The following is a 24,960-nucleotide window of genomic DNA, read 5'->3' as shown; positions in this document are numbered from 1 at the left end:
TAAGAAGGAAGTCACTTCCCTTAGGTGTGATAATGTTAAGAGAGGATGATATTTCAAAGAAGGATAGGGATAGGGAAGTATGGGCATTGTTTTGTATCTAGTAATATTTGCACCATTTGTGGTTTATTTGACCTTTTGTATGCTCTGCGTTTTTGTGTGGGAATTGTATATTTTGTCTCTTGTGTGTAAAAACAAACTCAGAGAAGTACCTAAAGTATTGTGAACACATTTCTTCTTGCAGCATAAACTGGGGCTCCTAAGTTCCTTGAAGAAATGAAATGTGAAACTGGGATTATTAGGATTGAGGGAAGATTTATGGGTGCCAATAAATTGATAAAATTCCTCAGCAAGGTATCTAGTTTTGTTAAGCTATTATGTCTGGTATTGGTATTATTCACTACGTGGTAATAAATCTTCTCTTCTGAAAATGAGGCATAATCTTCAGAATACACTCACATAGTTTCCTATTGAGAAAATATTCCAATCTGAATGTGAAGATTACTTTTATTTCCAAACAGTTTTCATTTTCTCTAATAAGTTCAAAAGAAATAGACTGGAAACTTTTTTACTGCATACATTGCAGTTTTTGGAGGGTCCAAAAGAGCTCAACAGAAAATAACAGATGAAAATATCAAGTAAATGGCACAGTAGAAGATCTTGTAGATACCTTCTTTGAAGTTGAAGCTGATATGGAGAAGAAAGTTTGCCCCATCTAATCTGTAATTTTCCCAAAGATAAAGAAGAATTTGTGCAACATCTTATATTTATTGTAAAGATCATGTGATAGTTCATCAGGAAAATCCTTGTACAGATAATTCTTATCCATGAAAAAATCAACTCACTCATCCTGATTATATTGATAAATATTCTATATAGATGATCTGTGACTCTATTTGCAACTATGAGGCCTTTATGAATATTATTCAAATGAGTGAAAATATTGAAGATCTAGAAGAAATCATAAATAAGGCAGCAGAAGAGTTAGTGTCTTAGATCTCTAGATATAGGTAGTCCTGATAACACCACTATTAAAAATCAAATAAATAGCTTATTACTGGTAAAGAAAGTATATGGCCCAGGAATAGAGCACTTGGAGTCAGGTAAGGAAATAAATATTGTGGAACTTGCAGACAACTTTGGGAAACTTTGCAGAGAACATTTTGACAGCAGCGTTTCCCTACATTTTTTTAAAATTACATTAATGAAACTGGAGGTCAAACAGATATCTTCTGGGTAACAGGGGGAGATTGTGGGTCATGCCCAACAACTGTTAGAGGTTTTATTAAGTTGTCAGAATTAGGAAAAACATGTAACCAAACAAATCAATGTATTTCAGAAGCAGCTTCTCTTGGAATTTTGGGCAGTATTAATGAGAAAAAACATCCCCAAGAATTACTTTTGATGACTTTTTGGCAGCAAAAATAAGCAGATACTTTGAATCACGAAGATCCAACCCCTGAAATCTATAATGATATTCAAAGGAAGGTGTATGAGCTGATGCTGTGTGAGGACACATTGCTCCCTTCTTTCAGAGTGTATTTTATGTACACATGTTAGCTGAACTGGATATGCTAAAAGATCTAAGTTTCAGAGGATCAGATGATAGTGATTGAGAATGTTTTAATGGGTCCCTTATAGGAAGCATATATTTATCTATAGATGACTTTTAAGTATATCTTCTTATGACTTAGTACAAACTCATGTTTACATTTCAGGTAAAAGTGTTTGCAATGATCATGGCAAGACATATATATTATATGCCATTAAAGTGTGCAGCAGGGCAATCTAACCCACGAGGAGATGTGGAAAACCTATCATCATTATAGTGACTTCTGTGACTTCCACAAGAGAATCATTGAATGGTTTGAAAATCTGTCAAGCATATTGAAGCTTCCTGGTAGTAAGACTTTTAATAATATGGACAGAGATTATTTTGTAAAAGAAAACAGAATCTAAATGCATATTTTCAGTTATTATTAACCCCTGAAATAATGACATTATAACCAGCTTTGGCTCACTATGTATTATGATTTCCTTGATAACAAATTCTACAGTAAAGGAAAAGGATATTTTTAAAAATTCAACTCACAATTCTATGGAGAATATTTCAAATGCAGTTAAATAAATGCCTGTTTTCTTGGCAGAGGGAATGACTAAAATGTCAGACAACAAGGGCAAAATGTCAGAAAGATTAGGCCAAAATATAAAGCAATCTTTTCAGTGTGTTTCCTTTAATTCCAAAGACTGATCCCTGTCTAGAATATTGTATATCTCAACTCAGTTTGACAGTAATGTGGATGACAGTATTTCATGTAGGGTAATTCTGCTTCTCACTGATTATATATTTGACTTAAAAATGAGAAACCAGTAGTTACTAAGGAATATAAAAAACCTACTTCTATTCCTGGACTTTTCTCATGCCCCCCCAAAACAAAAAAAACAAAACCTGCTTCTACAAAAAATAGTTAAAGCCCCTTCTCTGCTGGTGCTCCCACCATCATCTAGCCCTCCTCTTCCTCTTTCTCCACCTGTGCTCCAGCCACCATCGAGCCCTCCTCTTCCCCCTTCTCCGCCTGTGCTCCAGCCACCATCTAGCCCTCCTCTTCCCCCTTCTCCGCCGGTGCTCCTGCCACCATCTAGCACTCCTCCTCTTTCTCTGCCAGTGCTCCTGCCATCATCTAGCCTTCCTCTTCCTCTTTCTCCACCAGTGCTCCCACCGCCACCTAGCCCTTCTCTTTCCCCTTCTGCTCTGGTGGCATCCCATCCTCCCTCTTATCATTCCCTTTCTCCTCCTACTCCAGTGGCTCTCCAACCACCACTGTGCCCTCTTTCACATTCACCGGCTCCTCTGCCACCGTCCTCAACAGCCTTGCCATCCTCACCTTTCCTCCTTCAGAACAGCTACTAGGGCAGTAGAAATGATACAGAACAGCTCCTGGAGCCATGACAGAGATAAAAAAGACTGTGTAGCCCATCCCGGAATGTCTGACTGGCTGGGAGAACTCACTCCGGTGAGATTGCCAAGGGGTGTGGGCTTCCCCGGGTGGGGCAGCAAGTGATTGTAGTCTCCTCCTCTCTTTCTGGGGCCAGCTGGCAGAATTGGGCAGGCAGTCCCCTCAAGCTGTGGTGGCTGGCGTCCCCACCACACGCAGCCCCCCAGATCAACTGAGAGAGTTGGATCGGAAATCCCCAGGCTGTGGAGAACAGTGACATGGGGGATCCTTTCCAAACATGTGACTCCCCGGTCCAGCTGGGAATGGTGCACTCTCCTCGGCCACAGCGGCTGGCACCCTCCCACCATGCTTGGTGCCCCGGGGTGACTAGGAAATTAAGACGGGCACTCTCCCAGGATGCAGAAGCCAGTGATCCTTCCTGCGTTTGGACCCCAGGCTGGCTGGCACTCTTCCAAGCTGCTTCGGCTGGTGAAATTCCCCCACAGCGAGAGTTTTCCAAAGTTAAAGGACCCACAGCACCTTTTACTGGTGGGACCCACAGGCAAACGTGTGCCACGAGCGCCACCTACTGGGCAGGAGAGGAAAAACAGAAACAAGGGATTTCACAGAAAAATCTTTCAACCTCTTGGGTCCAACACCCAGGGAAATCTGACTAAATGCCCAGATGCCAGCAGAAGATAACGGATCATGCTCAGAAAATTGAAAATATGGCCCAGTCAAAGGAAGAAATCAATAGTTCAAATGAGATACAGGAGCTGAGAAAACTAATGCTAAATATATGAAGAGAAATGGAAAATCTCTTCAAAAAGGAAATCGATAAATTGAGGGAGGACATGAAGAAGACATGGGCTGATCAAAAAGAAGAAATAGAAAAACTGAAAAACAATCACAGAACTTATGGAAGTGAAGGATAAAGTAGAAAAGATGGAAAAACAATGGATACCTACAATGATAGATTTAAAGAGAAAGAAGATAGAATTAGTGATTTGAAGGAAGGAACATCTGAATTCCAAAAAGAAACAGAAACTATTGGGAAAAGAATGGAAGAAATTGAACAGGGTATCAGGGAACTCAAGGACAATATGAATCACACAAATATACGTGTTGTGGGTGTCCAAGAAGGAAAAGAGAAGGGAAAAGGAGGAGAAAAACTAATGGAAGAAATTATCACTGAGAATTTCCTAACTCTTATGAAAGACCTAAAATTACAGATCCAAGAAGTGCAGCGCATCCCAAAGAGATTAGACCCAAATAGGCGTTCTCCAAGATACTTACTAGTTAGAATGTCAAAGGTCAAAGAGAAAGAGAGGATCTTGAAAGCAGCAAGAGAAAAACAATCCATCACATACAAGGGAAACCCAATAAGACTATATGTAGATTTCTCAGCAGAAACAGTGGAAGCTAGAAGACAGTGGGATGATATATTTAAATTACTAAAACAGAAAAACTGCCAACCAAGACTCCTATATCCAGCAAAATTTTCCTTCAAAAATTAGGGAGAAATTTAAATATTCTGACAAAAATTCACAGAGAGAATTTGTGACCAAGAGATCAGCTCTGCATGAAATACTAAAGAGAGCACTAGAGTCAGATATGAAAAGACAGAAGAGAGGTACGGAGAAGAGTGTAGAAAGAAGGAAAGTCAGATATGATATATATATAATACAAAAGGTAAAATGGTAGAGGAAAATATTATCCAAACAGTAATAACACTAAATGTTAATGGACTGAATTCCGCAATCAAAAGACATAGACTGGCAGAATGGAGTAAAAAAACAGGATCCTTCTGTATGCTGTCTACAGGAAACACATCTTAGAAGCAAAGACAAAAATAGGTTGTAAGTGAAAAGTTGGGAAAAGATATTTCATGCAAATAACAACCAGAAAAGAGCTGGAGTAGCTATAATAATATCCAACAAATTAGACTTCAAATGTAAAAGAATTAAAAGAGACAAAGAAGGACACTATATAATAATAAAAGGAACAATTAAACAAGAAGACATAACAATCATAAATATTTATGCACCAAACCAGAATGCCCCAAAATACGTGAGGAATACACTGCAAACACTGAAAAGCGAAATAGACACATATACCATAATAGTTGGAGAGTTCAATTCATCACTCTCATCGATGGACAGAATATCTAGACAGGATCTATAAAGAAATAGAAAATCTGAATATTACTATAAATGAACTAGACTTAACAGACATTTATAGGACATTACATCCCACAACAGTAGAATACAGGTTTTTCTCAAGTGCTCATGGATCATTCTCAAAGATAGACCATATGCTGGGTCACAAAGCAAGTCTTAACAAATTTAAAAAGATTGAAATCATACACAACACTTTCTCGGATCATAAAGGAATGAAGCTGGAAATCAATAATAGGCAGAATGCCAGAAAATTCACAAATACGTGGAGGCTCAACAACACACTCTTAAACAACAATAGGGTCAAAGAAGAAATTGCAAGAGAAATTAGTAAATACCTGGAGGCGAACGAAAATGGAAACACAACATATCAAAACTTATGGGATGCAGCAAAGACAGTGCTAAGAGGGAAATTTATTGCCCTAAATGCCTAAATCAGAAAAGAAGAAAAGGCAAAAATGCAAGAATTAACTGTCCACTTGGAAGAACTGAAGAAAGAACAGCAAACTAACCCCAAAGCATGCAAAAGGAAAGCAATAACAAAGATTAGAGCACAAATAAATGAAATTGAAAACACGAAAGCAATAGAGAAAATAAAAAAGACCAGAAGTTGGGTCTATGAGAAAATCAATAAGATTGATGGGCCCTTAGCAAGACTGACAAAAAAAAGAAGAGAGAAGATGCAAATAAATAAGATCAGAAATGCAAGAGGTGACATAACTACTGACCTCACAGAAATAAAGGAGGTAATAACAGGATACTATGAACAACTTTACACTAGTAAATACAACAATTTAGATGAAATGGATGGGTTCCTGGAAAGACATGAACAACCAACTTTGACTCAAGAATAAATAGATGACCTCAACAAACCACTCAAAAGTAAAGGAATTGAGTTAGTCATTCAAAACTTCTTAAAAAGTAAAGTCCAGGACCAAACAAGTTCACATGTGAATTCTATCAAACATTCTAGAAAGAATTAATACCAACTCTCCTCAAACTCTTCAAAAAAATCGAAGTGGAGGGAAAACTGCCTAATTCATTCTATGAAGCCAACATCACCCTCATACCAAAGCCAGGCAAAGATATTACAAAAAAAGAAAACTGAAGACCAATCTCTCTAATGAATACAGATGCAAAAGTCCACAATAAAATTCTAGCAAATCGTATCCAACAACACATTAAAAGAATTATACATCATGACTAAGTAGGATTCATCCCAGGTATGCAAGGATGGTTCAACATAAGAAAATCAATTAATGTAATACACTATACCAACAAATCAAAGCAGAAAAATCACATGATCATCTCAATTGATGTGAGAAGGCATTTGACAAGATTCAACATCCTTTCCTGTTGAAAACACTTCAAAAGATAGGAATACAAGGGAACTTCCTTAAAATGATAGAGGGAATATATGAAAAACCCACAGCTAATATCATCCTCAGTGGAGAAAAATTGAAAACTTTCCCCCTAAGATCAGAAACAAGACAAGGATGTCCACTATCACCAACCATTATTCAACATTGTGTTGGAGGTTCTAGCCAGAGCAATTAGACAAGAAAAAGAAATACAAAGCATCAAAATTGGAAAGGAAAAAGTAAAACTATCACTGTTTGCAGGTGATATGATAATATACATTGAAAACCCGGAAAAATCCACAACAAAACTCCTAGAGCTAATAAATGAGTACAGCAAAGTAGCAGGTTACAAGATCAAATTCAAAAATCTGTATCATTTCTATACACTAGTAATGAACAAGCTGAGGGTGAAATCAAGAAACAAATCCCATTTAAAATTGCAACTAAAAGAATAAAATACCTAGGAATAAATTTAAATAAAGAGACAAAAAAACTGTATAAAGAAAACTACAAAAAACTGTTAAAAGAAATCACAGAAGACCTAAATAGATGGAAGGGCACACCGTGTTCATGGATTGGAAGACTAAATATAGTTAAGATATCAATCCTACCTAAATTGATTTACAGATTCAATGCAATACCAATCAAAATCCCAACAATTTATTTTTCAGTAATAGAGAAACCAATAAGCAAATTTATCTGTAAGAGCAGGGTGCCCCGAATTGCTAAAAACATCTTCAGGAAAAAAAACAAAGCTAGAGATCTCGCACTACCTGATGTTAAGGCATATTATGAAGCCATAGTGGTCAAAACAGCATGATATTGGCATAAAGATAGATATATCGACCAATGGAATCCAATAGAGTGCTCAGATATAGACCCTCTCATCTAGGGACATTTGATCTTTGATAAGGCAGTCAAGCCAACTCACCTGGGACAGAACAGTCTCTTCAATAAATGGTGCCTAGAGAACTGGATATCCATATGCAAAAGAATGAAAGAAGACCCATATCTCACACCCTATACAAAAGTTAACTCAAAATGGGTCAAAGATCTAAACATTAGGTCTAAGACCATAAAACAGTTAGAGGAAAATGTAGGGAGACATCTTATGAAACTTATGATTAGAGGTGGTTTTATGTACCTTAAACCAAAAGCAAGAGCACTGAAGAAGGAAATAAATAAATGGGAGCTGCTCAAAATTAAACACTTTTGTGCATCAAAGAACTTCATCAAGAAAGTAGAAAGACAGCCTACACAATGGGAGACAATATTTGAAAATGACATATCAGATAAAGGTCTAGTATCCAGAATTTATAAACAGATTGTTCAACTCAACAACAAAAAGAGAGCCAACCCAATTACAAAATGGGAAAAAGATTTGAACAGACACCTCTCAGAAGAGGAAATACAAATGTTCAAAAGGCACATGAAGAGATGCTCAATGTCCCGGGCCATTAGAGAAATGAAAATCAAAACCACAATGAGATATCATCTCATGCCCACCAGATTGGCCATTATCAACAAAACAGAAAATGACAAGTGCTGGAGAGGATGCGGAGAAAGAGGCATACTTATTCACTGTTGGTGGGAATGTCAAATGGTGCAACCAGTGTGGAAGGCAGTTTGGCAGTTCCTCAAAAAACTGAATATAGAATTGCCATGCGACCCAGCAATACCATTACTAGGTATCTACTCAAAGGACTTAAGGGCAAAGACACAAACGGACATTTGCACACCAATGTTTATAGCAGCATTATTTACAATTGCAAAGAGATGGAAACAACCAAAATGTCCATCAACAGAAGAGTGGCTAAACAAACTGTGGTATATACATACGATGGAATATTATGCAGCTTTAAGACAGAATAAGCTTATGAAGCCTGTAATAACATGGATGGACCTAGAGAACATTACGCTGAGTGAGTCTAGCCAAAAACTAAAGGACAAATACTGTATAGTCCCTCTAATGTGAACCGACATTCGAGAATAAACTTGGAATATGTCACTGGTAACAGAGTCCAGCAGGAGTTAGAAACAGGGTAAGATAATGGGTAATTGGAGCTGAAGGGATACAGACTGTGCAACAGGACTAAATACAAAATCTCAGAAACGGACAGCACAATAATACCTAATTGTAATGCAATTATGTTAAAACACTGAATGAAGCTGCATCTGAGCTATAGTTTTTTTGTTTGTTTGTTTTTTGTGTCTTTTTTCTTTTTCCTTTTTTATATATGCATATTTTTATTTATTATTATTTTTTTCTCTATATTAACATTCTATATCTTTTTCTGTTGTTTTGCTAGTTCTTTTCCTAAATCAATGCAAATGTACTAAGAAATGATGATTATACATCTATGTGATGATATTAAGAATTACTGATTTCATATGTAGAATGGAATGATTTCTAAATGTCGTGTTAATTTCAATTTTTAATTAATAAAAAATATTGAAGAGAAATTTCTAATACACATACAAACCTTTGGAATGTACATGGATTTATATATTCTGTAGAACAGTACTTTGGAAAGCATCTGATATGTATCTAGGTATTGGTCTGTCTAACTATCAATCAATCAATCTGTCTGTTAACTATTAGGCCAAATACTTAAAATATTTAAACAAAAATATATGATAGCTATGTATTTTGTTGAAAATGTACCGATTCAATCCCAACTGTTAATGTCAGGGTTGACTTCTTATTGTGAGAGTGAAGGATCCATGAGAAATCAGCAGGTGTGGAGCAATAAGCAAAAGTCAAAAGGCAAACCTCACTCTTAAATTAATGATGTTGGGTCACACAACTCCAGGGGCACTCAAGCAAGATAAATAATTTTTCAAAATAGAGCCTTTTTTTTGATTCAGTGTAACACTAACTGAAGTATTTATATCATAAACTTATGCAGTCTTATTATTCTCTTTAACTAATGCTTCAATGCTGAAGAAAATTATACAATCATACACTAGAGGGCACAAGCAACATTAATGAACTCCAATATGAACTAGATCTTCAAATTCCACACCTTTTCCTTTCATCTCTGAAGAAAGCTATGCCTCCCACTTATCAGGAAAATATGAGTCACTGCATTATCGTCCTTTCAACCTGAAGCCTTCTCATCAATAATTGTATCTAAAACATTTTTCACCCATATGTTTTCTTGTCCAAACTACTAAAACATGTGCAGGTGCCCATAATTTACTATAATTATGTCCACTTGAGCTCTTCCTTTTCTCCTCACAAGTATTACCTCTAGCGCCCATGACCACAGCAACCCCAGGATGATGATGAGTTCTAGCAGACTTACTGGGCCTTAGAAAAAAAACAAGGAAACATAAAGGAGGGGGTTACAACATCCAATTCAATTCTCATTTGTGAAATATATTTTCAATCAGAATTAGGTTTACTCTGTCCACAGTCAGGAAATTCTCACATGGGGTTCTCTGCTAAAATCCACTTATAGGGAAATAAATACAACCAAGCAGCCAGGCTGATTGAAGCTGCACTCTACATAAGTGACAATGTTTCACTGAATCCCCAAATACTCTCAATTTTTGCTAAAAAGAAGTTCTATGAATGGTGTACTTTTCTGTCAGTGGAGAGAATGACCATCCTATCCTATCTCCTTAGGTACTGGGACAGCCTGAGGAGAAAGGGCTAAGTAAATTACAGCAACCCCAGTCATTCCTGGCAAGGTTGCAGCCAAAACCCATTTCCTAAATACACTCAGTCAATCATTAGTGAAAATGCCACAGATACAAATATATACATGTTGTTTATATTTTTAAACAATATCTAAAATAGTTTCAAATCATGTTAGAATTATGTATTTTTCATGTAGCTACTACTGCTGATAATATTCATTTCTTTGTGTAGATCTATATATTATCCCTAGAGTCTGTTTTCTTCTTCCTAAAGAACTAAATAAGATGCTATACCATAATAAAAACACTTTTAACTTAAAAATGTTCAGCTTAGAAAACTAAAAACAGCAAAAATAAAAGATTCATTAAATTATAACTTGTACAATTTTTGAAAAAATATGAAAGCCTTATAAAATGGATAATTGTTTAGAGAAATACTTATTTATAAAACTAATCATGTCTGAGAAATAGAGCTTAATGGTTTATTTTCTTAAGAGAAAAGAAACAAAAGGTAGGTATAAGGGGTTTGGTATGTATAATTTTTTTTCTGTTTTCATTTTATTTCTTTTTCTGTTGTCTTTTTATTAGTTTTTCTGAATTGATGCAAATGTTCTAAGAAATGATCATGATGATGAATGGGAAACTATGTGATGATATTGTGAATTAGTGATTATATATGTAGAACAGAATAAACATAATTATTACCCAATTCCAGGAGTCAGACTAAAGTTTGCTGCACCCATTCCAAATTATGTTTTAATATTTTATGTTATAATCTGAACTTGTGAAAAGTTCACTCTATTTATTTTGATTTTTTTAATTTGAAGTATATATTGAGAATGAGAATGTTTGAGAGAGACAAATTATCTTAAGGAGATGTAAATTTTAACTATTGATTCTTTCACATGGACGTTTATTTCTGTAGCTTCCTTCAATGGAAGTTTAAATGAATTTTTATTATTTAGCCAGCATGAGAAATTTGGTTATCAATGTAAGGCCATGTAATCTATCTGATATTAAATCCCAGTTGGATTGTTGGCAAAATTCATTTTGTTGAGATTGCTGGACTGAGACTCTGTTTGCTTGCTGGATGTCAGCTGAGATCCATCCCCAGGTTCCAAAGATCAACCATACCTTCTAATTTGTTGTATCTTCCTCCATCTTCAAAGCCAGAAACTGTGTCAAGCCCATCTGTTGGTTTGAATATCTCCTCCTCTCATGTCTCATATAGAGAAGGTTCTGAGCTTTAAGAACTCACGTGATTCAATATGGCCCACAGAGTAAATCCAGATTACACAGGCAAATCTCCCTATTTCACTGCCTGTACCTTTATTCATATCTACAAATTTTTTGTCATATAGGATAATATATTCCCAAGTGCTTCAGGTTAGAATATAGACATTTGGGGGCTATTATTCTGCCTACTAACAGCCCAATTAAATTCTTCATTTAAAGATACTATTATTTTTAAAACTGAATATTCTTTGAATTCCAGTCATATTGAAGTGAAAATATTTAGACTCATTGATCTGAATGATTCTGAAAAATATAATTAATGCCTTCTAATGAGCTGAAAATGTATTTATAGCACTTATAATTTTTATGTCTAGTTTCTAAATTTTTGGCTAAAATATTTATTTTTATAACTTCTTAGATCTACTTAATTGTAAAAGTTGGAAATTTATCACTTCATATGTAATCTTAAAGACAAGTAGCTTACTAAAATATGTGTATGTTGTGAAACATATTTTTATATTTTATTGAGAAACCCTCAATCTCAATGAAAGCTTTAATAATACCTTTGTGTAGATTATCTAAAAAGCGTATCAAATCTTATCTAATGTGGTTATTTATATACAATATTCCATGAGTACCCCTCTCTAAATTCAAAGATAAATAAAATGCTTTTTAATCACCATTTTGTAATTCCAGTTGTCATATATTTAGGCAATAATAGCCAGTATATTCCAAAAATATTGGGTTAAGATTAATGTATAACCTGACAATGGAGATATGAAGTTGATGCAGTCTGAACATATAGACCAAATTATGCAGAAATATGTATCTTTTGCTATGAAGTAATTGGAAGTAGTCAGCATCATCTTTGATAAAATTTCATAGAATTTGTCATCCAAATCTAAATCTAAATAAAGTCAAACCTTTAGGTCTAAATATTAACTCATAGGAAATAGTGAAACAGGAGGAATAATTTAGAGAATTTTATTCTTTGGAACAAAATAATTACAAAAGTTGGAATATCTTTCAGACAAGTGACTTGGTCTCTAAGACAAAACAATGGTATTAAATGGTCATTAAATAAGTCATCATTTTTTATTTAAAAATTACTATATAGAAATGCTTAATATCAATTATATGATGAAAATAGATTCTACAAAATAAAAACAACTTAAAATAATAAGAGTGTGGGTCATCTTTATATCTTGATACAAATATTTGTATCTTGATAAAAATATAAACTGAAATATAAGCTGGAAATTTTTCATGTTAAATAATCATATCAATAATCATATAAATATGCATCTGCTAAACATAGCAATTAAAGTAAAAAGAATTTTAAGCTTTACTTTAAAAAACAAGAATCACTGATATGTTTACAGTCTACAAGAAAATCCATTTGAAATATAAAATATATATAAGCCAAAAGTAAAAATATGGAAATCAATATGCTACTTTTTTAAAAAAGGCTGAAGTAAAACTTTAAATAGAGTACTATTCAGAAAAAAATATTCTTATTTGGTGTAGTAATATCTTGTTCTGATTTTAATTAGCATTTTCTTAGTGACTAATGATGCTGATCATCAATTTATGTGCTTGTTATTTTTCAGTTACATATTTTTTCAAATATTTTTTTCATATTATTGTATTTTATTGAAAGTTGAATTCTTTACTTATGCTGGAAACAAATCCCTTATTGGATATGTGATTTGCAATTATGTACTCCTTGTCTCTTTTTTGTCCTTTCAATTTCTCCTATTGTCATTTCTAGGATATCTTTGCATAATCAAAGATCACATTTTTTTATATTCCCTCAAGAAATGTTGCAGTTTTAGCTTGACATTTAAGTCCAATATCCGTTCTCCATTACTTTGAATTTACTCGTGGTACAAGATATTGATCAAAGATCAATTTTTGCAAGTACTGTTCCAAATCTGGTAGTACCATCTGTTGAAAAAACCTACTATTTTCCTTTGAATTACCTCTGCACCTTTGTCAAAATCAATTGATTTTATATTCTAGTACATTTCTGTACTATCAATTGCTTTGTTCATCTATATATGTAACCTTTCGTTACTATTATACTTGATAGTAAAACTAGATGTTTTGTATGGTAAGTCCTCCAACTTTGTTCTTTTTGAAAATTATTTAGTCTAATAGCTGCTTTACTTTCCATATGAATTCTATAATCAGCTTCTTAATTTCTATAAAGACAACATATTGGATTTAGCTTAAAATTTCATGGTTCTGTAGAAAAATGGGGAAATTTAAGATCTTATCAAAAATGTCTTTCAATACATGAATATGGTCTATGTTCTCCATATCTGTATAATTCTTTTGATTAATTTCATCGGTGTTTTACATTTTGTCCAGCATACCACAGCACATACTTGCAAGATATATACCTAAGGATTCCATGATTTGTGGTGCTATTTTAAAATGCTACTTTTGAAAAACTTAAATTTAAATGTAATCTTGCTACTATAATGTATATGATTAAATTTTTACCATGTCACAAGCCCTTACTAACATCACTTACTTATTCATATAGCTGTTTTATGTATTATTTAAAATATTCCCTGTACAGGATTATTTGATCTGTGTTTACAGATAAAGTTTAATTTCATCCCCTCCAATGTGATAAATTTTATTCTTTTATTATTTTCCTTGTTTTATATTATTAGTTGGGATTTATACCTGCTATAGGAAAGATTAGTCGAAGCAGGCATATTTGACTTGATCATGGTCTTAGAAAGAATGTATTCAGTTTTCATGGTTTCATAGGGTTTTGTGATTAAATAAATTTTGGGGGTGACATATCAGGTTATATCAATTTTCTTATCTTCAGGAATTAACTCTATTCTCAGTTTCAAAATTATATATGCAATTACCTAATGAATATCACTGATTGGATATCAAAGTAGCATTCATAAAACTAAATGTTTATTATCCCATTCCAAGTCTATATCTCACCTCATTAAATGGTGCCACCTTCCATATTATTGTTCAGACCAAATAACTCACAGCATCTTTCATCTCTATTGCTTATTGATACTTTTACTGGGTAAACCCAAACAAGGAAACCCTGGGCATACCCTGATGGCTCAGTAGACAGAGTTCTCACCTACCATATTGGACACCCAACTTCAATCCCTGATGCCTGCCTATGTGGAAAAAAAAAACAACGAAACTTTATATCAGGTAGAATTTTTTAAAAAAAAGCAAAAACTACTTATAGGATAAAATAAAATCAATATATAATTCCAAAAATTCCAAAATCCAACTGCATTGAATATTACTGATATGTAGCTATAAGAAATACTTTGATGGCACACTGCCAATTGTTTCCCAAAGGTTGAGCTCATTTTTCCAAAACAAAATCTCAACAACTACATTTTCCAGTGCCACTGCTGCTAGCATGCAGACATGTGACTTGGGTTCTGCCAATGAGGTTCAACTATGCAAACCTTCAGGTAAAAAGTTAGTTACATGAGGCTGGGTACTAGTGAGGACTCAACAGGATAAGAGTGGTTCTGAGATCAGGTTCTGAGATCTTTACCACTTGGATAGAGACAGCAAAGCTTTGTTCCTGCATCAACATCTCACTTAACATGATGTCTCATAAAAATGTGCTACTGCAAGTAGTTTCTGTGGCTGAATCCAAATTCTGTGAATCCATGCCTTCCAAAGATTCATTAAAATATTCAATTGCCTATAATAAATTCCTTCACCTTAAACTAGCAAATGATTCCATGTCCTTAGCTGAGCACTATGACTGATATACCAAACTAACATAAACCTCTCCATTTCAATTTTTCACCCAATACTGAACTTCCATCAATTTCAGAAGCATTGCAGTTAAAAAGGGTCCTTTTACGAATGAAATTACTACTCAGAAGGGTGAGTATGTATGTAGTGGTTGGGTTCAGGTATCAACTTGGACAGGTGATAGTGCCCAGTTGCCTAGTCAAGTAAGCACTGGCCTAACCATTACTGCAAGGATATTTTGTGGCTGGTTGATAAACTAGTAGACTGGTTTATTAAATCATCAGTCAGTTGATTACACCTGTGACTGATTACATCTATAATCAACTAAGGGTGTTTCTCCCACAAATGAGAGAATGAAATCAGTTGTATTTGATACAATCAGCTGAAGATGTTTTAGGAAAAAGAGAGCATATTCACCGCTTCTTCAGCCAGTGGGCCTCTCCTGTGGAATTCCTCTAGACTCTTCACTGAGTTGCCAGCCTCTTAGCCTGCCCTATGGATTTTAGACCCTTGCATTCTCATGGTTTCATGAGGTACAGTTATAAATCTCATATTACAGATATCTCATGCTAGTTCTGTTTCTCTAGATAACCCTAATAAGGGAGATGATGACAAACTATTCAGGAAATGTTCATTAAACCCATTCTGTACTTTGTTCTTTGTGTTGCAAAAACAGTAATTACTAAAACAGTGAACATCTACACTTTCATAGGGTTTATACTCAGGCTAGGAAAGAAAGAGACAGCAAACAAATGCATCTGACAAATCAGATTATAAAATTGGCTCTGAGAACATGTAAGAGGATGATATGATATAAAATAACTCATGGGAATAGAAGATGGTTGTAATAGGATTTTCCAGGGACACAAAACCAACAGGAAATATCTCTAAATATATCTAAATATATGTCTCTATGATAGTGTCTCACATAACCGTGATGATGCATGAGTCAAAATTTCACAGGGAAGGCCATGAATCTGGAACTCCATTGAAGGTCTTTTGTGAAGGTCTTTCTCAGGAGAAACTGGCCAGTCAAAATAGAGAGATAATCCTACAGGTGATTAGATTTAAACATCACTCTTTGTGGATGGCATGCCCCTTAGCCAACAATAGATGCAGTCTTCTGTAGATGAAATCTGCATGCTGATGATTTAGGCCCACAGTAACAAAACTGGGCACATCACTTGTCATATGTTCATGTGACACATGGACATGCCACATATTCACCCCCTGTCATTTTGACAGCTTTACACATTACCTTAAACCACACTCAATCCCTAAATAGAAAAAATAGCAGATATTTTTCACCCAACAATGCTCATTGTTTGTGTACAAAGCACTAAATATTTCCAGAAGAGGGTACAAGTCCTTGAGTAGTACTCACTCTAAACTTGGTATCTTATAACTTAACTATTGTAACATGAACAATACAAGTTATATCATATGATAAGGAGATAAGATAGAGGATAACGAAGATATTTCTTTATGTACAAATACAAGCATAATCCTAACAAATCAAGGATGAGATATGCATATCACTACAGTGCTCATTTATGTAACTGGTTTCTTGGTCATAGTTCATATTTATCACTACCTTTTTTCCACTACCCACTCCATATTCCCTTTACCCTCAGCAGGCACCTCAACTGACCATGGTTCTTGTTCTTTGTCTACAGGTCTGGCCTAAACCTTCATTCCTGAAATTTCTAGACCATTGGATTGGGTTATTGCAATTTTCCACTAATTTTAATCGCAGGGCATAATATCACTAAGAGATGCCCTAGGGGATCTCCTGCATTCTAGGAAAACTCTTCTTTACTTCCATTGTAGTTACTTTCCCATTTCCCCTTGGTAATCAGGATCAATCATTCCACTCAGTACAGTAATTCCTTCTTTGCCCATTGATTCAGACTCTAGAGAAGCCCAAAGTGGTCAGCTAGCAATCCAACTTCCAGTTTAATGGAATCTTTATTGTGTCTCCTGGTGGAAGCACTCCTCCTTCGAGAAATAAGACCTGCAGACTTGAAAAGCTCAAGGTTGCAGTCACAGGAAGCAAAAATTTTCTTAGTGGAGCACTAACAGTAATAGTGAGTGGTGCCACTTCTATTTCCACGTTCGGATTCTTAGACCTGTGAATACTGGCAGTGGGAGAAAGAGCACCATAGAGTGGATGTTGATTCAGAGCATTCACAGATTCTTGAAGAACACTATCCCATGTCTGCAAGGTATTGTAACCTAATTGGTGCTGTAATTGAGTCCTCAAAAGGCCATTCCATCCTTCTCTCAACCCAGTTGCTTCAAGATGATGGCAATTATGGTAAGACCAGGTAATTCCATAGGCCTGTGTTCAATTCTGCATTTTATTTACTGTTAAGTAGGTTTCTTGATCAGAAACGATTATGTTTGGAATACCATGATGTTGGATAAAACATTGTTAGTCCACCAATGGTAGTTTTGGCAGAAGAAGTACATGCAGGGAAGGAAAATCCATATGCAGATTGTGCATCTATTCCAGTTATAACAAATCATAGCTCTTCCATGATGAAAGTGGTTCAATATAATCAAGCTGTCACCAGGTAGAATTTTGATCACCTCAGGGAATGGTTATAGGGATGGAGGTTATGCATTAACCCAGCAGCATAGACTTCCACCCAGCAAGGTTAACCTGGCTACAGCCTCTGCTGAGTGTTCAATCCTTTAGCAGCAGGAACCCACACTCAGCCACAGATGTGGCACCACAGCAACAGAAGAACTGGGCAACATCATCTGACTAAGTTGACAATTGAACTTAGCTACCTTAATGGCTTTGCAATGGGTGGTTAAGGAAGTCCTCTCTAAAACAGACAGTGAACTGTAGATTAAGAGATAAAGACAAACCAGCATGCTAAAATCTAGGCAAGAATTTAAGGAAGCTACAAGAGCTAGTACAAGGACTTGAATGCAAAAATGAGGCTATAATGTTGGGAAATCAGTGAACATGGGAAAGTGAGACTATATGAGCTTAGAGAAAACAGAGTTTGAATGGAACAAAATTGAACAGGACCTTGAAAGACCTTGTAAGCCATGGAAAGATCAATTAGAATTGAGTGTAAATTTGGTTAATTGAAGCATTTTACCACCAATCCTCTTAGGTCAGTTTTTCTAAGTGAATACAGTGAATTTACATACAAAAAAGTTTAAAAACAAGACATAAAGAGATAAAGTAGAGATCAAAGCTGTGAACTATACAAAAAAAACAATAAATAGGAAGATTGTCAGAAAGGTAATGCAGAGTTACTTTGAAAAGATGGGTGCTGGAGGAAACCTGTTTTATTTATCTTTATCCTGAATTGAATTTGGAGCTGAATTAATAATATGATATGGTTGTTGGTCTTCAAGTAAAAATGGAAGACAGTAGGAAACAATAATGATGCAAGTCAAATAGAATTCCCTAACTCATCCAAGAAACACCCCTCTAATGGTTTTATTCATGTTCTCTTAGCTTGTTGCCTCTCATATCTGGACATAGTTAAATAAGTGCAGTAAATTCTTGTTCTTGAGTTTCTTGACACCCAATCAAAAGTGTCCCTTTCCTGCACTAATTCACTCTACATCACTCCATTTGCTTCATTCTCTCTAGCACTTTTCACATTGAATTTATCTTGTATTATGTTTACTCACTTAATGACTGTCCTCCACCAGAAAGTATTTAAATGTGTAGGCTTTAAATATTAAATCCCACCTTAAGTATTCACTAACCTGTTAATTTAGGAAAAATTTAAATCATGTAGGCTGCAGCTACATGATTTAAATCATGTAGGCTGTAATTTGAATTACAATAACAGTTATCTGTTTCATAAGGCTCTAATGAGAATCAAACAATACTGCCTTCTTAACATCTGCCATATTGTGATAAATAAATAATGGCTTTCCCTCCATCTGTTGGCAGCATAATTTTAGTAGCTTGGAAAAGATGTTCAGCAAAACCTTGAAACATAGCAAGTGTATAAGTGGGGAATTTAAAAATTCAGGGATAAAGACTGAAGCCATCTGTAAAGCATAAACATGAGATAGGAAAAAATATTAATGGCTAATAAGAACATTATAAAGGAAAATTAGATTATATCAAAGACAAACCTGTGTATGAATATAAATTCTCAATTTTCTAAAGATATTAACCCTTCTTAAATAAAATCTCATTGAGAATACAAGCTGAGTTTTGTTTTCTAACTGGATTATAATTTATTTATATTTCATTTGTAATATAAATATGCAAAAATATGCATAATTCTGAGAAAACAATAATGAGGGAGAATTAGGTTTATCAGATATCAAAATATATTATAACGCAAAGGTAATTAAATCATGTGTAAAACAGGAATAAAAATAAAATAAATGGAACAGAATCAAGGCCTGGAGTTTCAACTTAGTAGGCAAAGGGTAATTAATGCAAATATAAAAAGAAGCCTTCCTGAAAAACAAGTATAATTCAATCCTTATCTAACTTCTTACAACAGCAACAACAAAACTCCAGATGATAAAAAATTTAAATATAAAATAAATAGTAGAAAATATTTTTTAAAGAAATATTCAAAAATATTATGGAATAATATTTTGGTAAAAGAGAAAAATGGAAAGTCTCCAAGGGAGATATAAAAATATGTTTTAGTCATCTGTAAGAAAATTAAAAAGTAAAATAAATAAATAAAGGATAAGGTAGATGATGGATAGGATGTTTTGAGTGCTCTTTTTACTTTTTTTATTATTTTTTTTTACATGGGCATGCACTGGGAATTGAACCCAGGTCTCCAGCATGGCAGGTGAGAACTCTTGCCACTGAGCCACTTTCACCTGAACTCTTTTTACTTTTATTTTAATTCTTATTTTTAAATAATAAAAATGTTCAGAAATCAATTGTGATGATGAATGCACATCTATATGAGGACACTGTGAACCACTGATTGTACACTTTGGACGATTATATGGTATGTGAATATATATATATGTATAAAAATAAAATTTTATAATTCTGATAAATCAGATATGTAAATCTAAAAATTTGCTACATGGCTAAAATTCCTCTGCATAGCACAAAAATTAAAAATAAACCACAAACTTAGACTATAATAATTACATGTATAAAAGGGATAAGTTATTCAGTACATAATTAACTTGTAAAAATTAATATGGAAAATATCAACAATTGGAAGGTGGTGCAATGATGGCTTAGTGGTGGAATTATTGCCTGCCATGCTGAAGACCCAGGTTTGATTCCCAATTTCTGCCCATGCAAAAAACGTATATATATATAAACAATTGGAGAAAATTGGTAAAAGGCTTTAATAGACATTTCACAGATAACAGAAATACAAAGAGTCTTAAACATGTGAAAAATGCTCTAATATTTATTTTTAATAATAAAGTATAAAACTTAAATACAATTTCTTTGAGATTTCACATACTATAAATTTTTATCTAGCAGTAGTTCTTAAGAAAGTGGACAAACTTATTCTCACAGACTGCGTGAAGAGTGTATTTGGTACAATCTTATGGATGACACTTTAGCAGTAACTTACAACATCAACATTTAAAATAAGTGCAAAATTTGTCCTGCAGAAAATACATTTCTAGGAACATATTTCTGAACATTTGCAAAAAGACATATCTAGGACAGAATCATTTGTCATAGAAAACAATTGGAAGCAATGTATAACAAATTGTATACAATAATTTTAGGAAAATTCTTTGAGGTGTTCATGCAGTGTAAAGATTTCTGGGATGAATTAGGATTTAAATCATAATGTAATTTAGTATGGAAAGATCTTCAAGTTGTTGAGTAGTGAAAAGTAAACTTTTATGTGCATAAAATAAAAAACAAATATAGGTCAATGCTTGCTTTTTCTAGGAATATTAATTAAAAGGTTTTTGAAATAGACTTCAGTAAGTCCCTCTGGGTGAGCCCTGGAACACTGGTGAAAGTGGATAGATTTACTTTTAAAATTATGCCAATTTACATAGTTTCCATTTAAACTACATATTACTATTTCATACACTTTTTTATTACAAAAGAAGTATTGCAAACTTGTAATGCAATTGAAATTGAATAAAGGTGGCAGGCCACATAACATTAAACCATTTAATGGATATGATAGAAATATAAAAAGAGTTTGAATAATGTAAAACTAAGGGTGAGAAAGAAATTAATAATGAAAATGCAAAATATGTATACTTATAATCAAGGAAACTAAAAAAAACTGTTACAAACATTATTACATGAATTTTACAGACTCCTTACCATACACTTACTGTACTTTTCTAGGTGCAGTGACAAATAAGACATTATAGAACTTTTCCTCTATTAGGGAAATGTATTAATAGCCCAGTCTTAGAGTATTCTTTAATTATAATAGTGATTATTGCTATGTAGGTTAGACAACAGTGTATCTCATTAGTCTCAAAGTTTAATTAAAAACTCATTATGCTCAGTGTTTATTCCAGGTCTATTTTTCAGTGATGCTGAACTTCCTTGAAGAACTTCCAATCTGATACTTGATGATTATGTTTGCTTATAATTATCCTCCCCATTACTAATCTCAGTGTACATGCCATACAAAATAAAAAAGTCTTATTCTACTGTTTTTTCATAAATGTCATCATTAATATCAATGAAAAACCAGTTTTACCTTACTCAAAGTTTCTATAGCACTCATGATTTAGGAGAATATATATATATATATATATATATATATATATATATATATAATTCTTTCTCTTGCAAAATACAAGTTACATCATATTTATTGCATACATCACAAAAACTTTAAGTTATTTCAGTAACAATCCTCAGTACAAAGTCATATCAAAATTGTGATGTGATGCTGACCTGGCAGGGGAGATACAATTATCATACAAGTGCTTTTCCCAGGGCAAGGCTCATTCATCACAGACCAAATGTACTGATCCCTGAGATTTATCCTAATTTGGACAAACTGACTGCATAATTTGTGGTAGTCGAAGACAGCTTCTCTTTTTCCCCTGAACAGGAAATCAGTTATGTGTGTGGTCTGTCCTGGGGCACGATTCCCCTCTTTTTGTAGACTTGTGAAATCTAGAAAACAAGTTATCTGCTTCCAATTTACAATGGAGGGACAGGCATAGAAAAGACAATACCATTACAATTGGTAGAAGTTGGAAAGGAAGTTCAGGTCACAAATCCCAAACAATTCTGAATCCCAGCACAACAAACTCTAACAGATTTCAAGGTCTAAGAGTCATCTGTAAGTTGTTTTGTCCTCTACACTGAAGAAGAGAGACCCAGACCTTACAAAATCTTCTACTGCGGCAATGTCTCCCTGAACACTGTAAAAAAGACTCCATCTTCTCCAAGAACCTCAGTGGGCCAGGGTATCTATGAATACTGTTTCACAGACATTCACCATCTCTAGGCATTGAAATGAAGCACTTTTTCCTAAAAATAATTGGCATAAGACCCTCCAGCTATAGGAATGAGACTATGCCTTCCCTGGGTGGCCCAACTCTTTCACCTAAGAACATCCTTTTAGTCCAGCACTTGTCTTCCATGGATTAGCTTTTGAAGTCATTCTTCCTTCAGTTTGTCCCATCTCTGGCCTTTTAGTCTATGCTGACAATTATTCCACCCATAGAAATTCTGCACAAAATACTTGGCTTTGCAAGTAGTTCACAGGGAATGTTTCCACAGATCTTTCCTGCATAACAGCATTTCCAATCCTGACATCCACCAAAATGACTGGCTATTCCATGTTCCATTAAAATGTCACATGGAGCCTCATACTCTGGAGATTCACTTTCTGGAAGCTTAGGAAGGACTCTCTTAGAGACACTTCTGGGATTAAATCAGAGCACATTATAGGGTGATGATCATAATTTTGTAAACCACTATTTTCTGATTTCTTTGTACTTAATTCAGTTTTCAGCTGAATTCAGTTTTTCAGCTTATCTCTTTCCCCTTGTAGCTTTACTATAAGCTACAAGGAGAAACCAAGCTGCAGTTCTCAAATTGAGATTGGAAATCACTTTAGCTAAGTAAACTAAGATTTACTTTCAATTTCTGTCTTCCATCCATTAGTAGAACTTAATATAGCCAAGTTCTCTTCCACTTTATAGAAGGATTGCCTTTCCTCCAGTTTCTAATAGCATATACATCATTTCTTTCCAAGGACTTATTGGAAATACCGATAGCATCCGTATTTCTATCAGCAGTCTTTTCAAAGAACTCTAGGCTTTTCTATCAATCATAATGCAATTCTTCCAGCCTCTACCCATTACCCAATTCCAACGTTGTTCCATTTGTTTTTTTAACTTTTTAAATTGCATAGTACGACATACTTACAAAGCAAAGAAAGGAAAAAGCAAGAATTTTCAAATAACTCTTCAAAGAGTGGTTACAGGATATATTCAGAGTTTGTCATGGGCTACCATATGATCCTCTCCTAATTTTCCTTCCTTGTTGCTCCAGAATATAGGAGGCTAGAGGGCTTAAATACTTTTTATCATCATAATTGACTTTTTTCCCTTCTTTTTTTTGAACAATAAGATATATATTAAAAAAGTATAAATTTCAAAGCACAGCACCACAATTAGTTGTAGACCATATTTCAGACTTTGTTGTGGGTTACAATTTCACAACTTTAGGTTTTTACTTCTTATGCTGTAAAATACTGGAGGCTAAAAGAAGTATCATTTTAAGGATTCAGCATTCATGTTCATTTGTTAAGTCCTGTCTTCTATGTATAATTGCACCATCATCTTTGATCTTTCCATACCTCTATTTGGGGTTCTTTGAACTATGGCAATTCTAAATTTTTGATATTGGAAGGGTCTGTCACTAAAATGGGCTAGGGAGATGGAACTATCTAATGTTCTGAGAGTTTGAGCTAGGTTTCAGGACTTATAAGGACCAGAGATCCATCTGGAGGTTGCACATTTCTGGAAAGTTACTCTAGTGTCTGCAACTCTTGTGGAATCTTATATATTTCTCTAGATGTTTTTTAGGATTTTCTGGAATGGTCCGGTTGGGGGTTGACAGGTTATGATAGTTAGCAAGGTCTGCCTGTAGCTTGCCTAAGAGTAACCTCCAGAGGAGATTCTCAACTTTATTTGAACTCTCTCTGCCACTGATACTTCAATCATTACACTTCTTTCCCCCCTTTTGGTCAGGATGGAATTGTTGATCCCATAGTGCCAGGTCTGGATTCATCCTTGAGAGTCCTCTCCCGCATCATTAGGGAGACTTTCACCCTGGATGCCATTTCCCATGTAGGGGGGAGGGCAATGATTTAACTTGCAGAGTTGGGCTTAGAAAGACTGAGGCCACATCTGAGCACTAGCTCTGGGGTGGGGCAGAGCTGCTCCCTCCTCCCACTCCTGGGTGGGCCCCCCTCAGGGTGCATGCACAGCTCCCATCATGATGGTTCTTCATTTCCCATTTAGGGTGTCAGTTACTCCACAGCCCTTAGGCCCATCTCTGCCTCTTGCCTTAGACACTCCTCTGCCACAGACTCTCGTGGGATTGGGACTGGGTCCTGGGCTCAGGAGGTGGGCAGGGAGTGAGAATGGGGAAGGATCAGCTGCACACAGTCCTTCTCCTGAGTCTGTAGCAGGTCCAGCCTTTCCTTCCCATCCCCAGCCATGCTCCACCATCCCCCAGACTTGCCCACCATGTCAGAGCCTCTTCCTCAGGGTTCCGCACCACCCCTTGTCCCAGAAGTGCATCACCACAATATCCTCATATAGTTGTGTATTCATTGACATGATCATTTGCATCACTCCATAAAAAAATAAAAAGAAAAAAATCATACATACTAGATCCCTTACCGCTCT

At 34.8% G+C, this 24,960-nt stretch overlaps 2 pseudogenes; both read left to right on the top strand.

Annotated features, from left to right (window-relative positions):
• The first annotated feature begins 410 nt into the window (after positions 1-410).
• Positions 411-23,141, top strand: LOC143672499 (sorting nexin-13 pseudogene; annotated as a pseudogene).
• LOC143672662 (U1 spliceosomal RNA) lies at positions 21,975-22,126 on the top strand (annotated as a pseudogene).
• Positions 23,142-24,960: the final 1,819 nt, after the last annotated feature.

The sequence above is a fragment of the Tamandua tetradactyla genome, chromosome Y (assembly GCF_023851605.1).
Source record: "Tamandua tetradactyla isolate mTamTet1 chromosome Y, mTamTet1.pri, whole genome shotgun sequence".
NCBI classification, from domain to species: domain Eukaryota; kingdom Metazoa; phylum Chordata; class Mammalia; order Pilosa; family Myrmecophagidae; genus Tamandua; species Tamandua tetradactyla.
Note: the sequence above shows the minus strand (reverse complement) of the source record. Positions and strands in the feature narration are given on the sequence as shown.